Below are 2,636 nucleotides of genomic sequence, written 5' to 3' on the forward strand. Positions count from 1 at the left end.
TAATAAGATCTAAACTAATCAAACTTACGTAATTAAAAATATAAAACATATAAATATAAAAAAATAAAAGTATTTTGAAAATATTATGTCATTTACACTAATTTTTCATATATATAAATTTGGGCAATTTACATAAATAAATTATTTGTCTCTCAAATTTACGTAATTGCATTGTTTCAAATATGAATACGCAAATACATTATTTCATATATCTATAGAAACCGCGGCAGTAGTGGTTAATCGAAACACATAATCCGCTATACACAGCAGCGGATTACTTGCGAATGGGGAACACATAAACCGCTAGAGGCACATAATCCGCTAGAGGCTGTCGCAATTTCTGTTTGTTGATGCTTTGGCCATAAACTGCTACTGCCAGTAGCGGTTTATGTGTATTAGGACACGTGTAAACCGCTGGAGGCGACATCAGTTTAGGTTGAGTATATATTTTTTGCAATCATATGATTTATATGGATAAAAAATGAAGTAATTTTTAAAGAAAAATATATACTTTAGTGATTTTTTTACTAAAAATAAATTATTTTATCATTCATGAGTTTTAGAAGGAAAAATTAGTATTGATTTTATATAATTTAATACTTTGAGTATTTTTTTTTTTATTTGTAATTTGGTCTCACTTTTAATAATAAATACAAATAAAAAATTTATTACATGCATATTTATATTTTTTAAATTATATTGTGAAATGATAAATTAAATTTTTTTATTTATGATATTATTTAAATAGTATATACTTTTAATTATTTGTTTTGTAATTATTTTTTTAAATAAATATTAGTTTTACTACTTGTTTTCATACTTAACGTAAATCGCTGCTTCCAACGGTTTATGCACGTGTCCCAATACATATAATTTACAAACAAACAGAAATCGCGATAGTCTCTAGCGGTTTCTGTGCTGTTGGCTATAGCAGATGATGTGTTTCGGTAAACCACTACTGGCGGCAGCAGTTTCTATAAATATATGAAATAATGTATTTGCATCTTCATATTTTTTTTGGTGACTTTGCATCTTCATATTTGAAACAATACAATTGCGTACATTTGAGGGGGTTACAGTTTAAAATTTTATTTTAATATAATTTTTTAATATTATAAAAATTTATTGTATAATAATTAATTTTATTGAATAAAAAATATAAAAATACTCATATTTTTGTATTTATATATTTTAAATTTAATTATTTAAGAATAAAAGATTCTATTGTCATTTAAAGTATTGCGTATTAAAGTATTGCCATTTAAAGCATTTATTTATGTACTATGATATTCTGTATTTATTAGAGTCCATCAATACTCTTCTTTATATTAGCCTTTGATTTTCATATAATCAAATCTAATGGTCTATATAAATATGGTGCATCTAATAAGCACATAAGGTAGCCGTTTGTTTTCGGGGACAGGACACGGAAACATGGACAGTGGACATATTGTTTCCGAGACAGTTTTTTATACTTTTGTGTCCACTCTTTCACGAAGGACAATGATGGACACGGGATTTAGAAGAGTGGACACGGGCAATTTTATAAATTTTGTTTTCTTTTTTTTCCAATATTATCCCTTTTTATTTTTCCTATTGCGTTGTTCAGATATACTTTTTTCTTCTTAAAATTTTTTGCCTCTTCAAATATTTTTTTCAAGTTCCGTCTGTACTCCTACGTACTCTCATTTTTTATTAAATTAATTTGTATTGATGTAGAAAATTTGGAATCACAGGATTATTTTAGTTATTTCATATAATATTTTAGTCTTATTCATGTGTATCCAAACATAATACTAGACATTACATTAATGTCTTGTCCATTGTATCCAAATACAATACACAAAAGATAATTTTTAGTGTCTCCGTCTTATTATCTCCATTTCAGTGTCATGTTCCGTCTATCTCTAAAAAGTAAAAACAAATGCAGCCTAATTGTTGTCCTTGTTTTAGACATACCCAATTGCTTAACCATAATTAATAACCCCGTTGTTGGGCAAATTCCTCATGGGCCATAAATATTACTCGTTAAATATATGAATCCTAACTCTGTTACTGAAATTGCTATCTATTAATGATGTTACAAAATCTGTAATCTCTCTCTGACCTATATATATATATATGAATCCAAACTTTATAAATGACCAGGGATGAGATAAAAAAGATACCACGAAATATAAAAATTTGATTTTTTAAATATAAAAATATAAGATGAATTTGTTTTTTATTATCAATATTTTTACTAGCATTTTGAATATTTTTAAACAAGGATAATAATTTATCTATAAACAAAAAACCAATTGCAACAAATCAATACACAATTACACATTCCTCAACAACTTTTTTTATTATTTTACACCCACCTACGCGCATATTCCCTATTCTTTAGCTTCAGTAACCCTTAATTTTCTTTGTTGGCTTACATTCCTTTATCCAAATTACTACCCATTGCACCACGTCTTGGCATAACTGGTACTTCCTTGAAAATCCAAGCAAGCATTACAACCCTATTTAACCTGTTTTTTGGTGAGCCTCGGGTTAGTTTATATTATTTTTACTTGTTATAGTATTTAATTTTAGTTTAGGTTAGTTTATATTTTTTATTTAATTTAATTTAATATATTTTGAATTTAATT

The sequence above is a fragment of the Arachis ipaensis genome, chromosome B06, assembly GCF_000816755.2.
Source record: "Arachis ipaensis cultivar K30076 chromosome B06, Araip1.1, whole genome shotgun sequence".
Classification (NCBI taxonomy): Eukaryota; Viridiplantae; Streptophyta; class Magnoliopsida; order Fabales; family Fabaceae; genus Arachis; species Arachis ipaensis.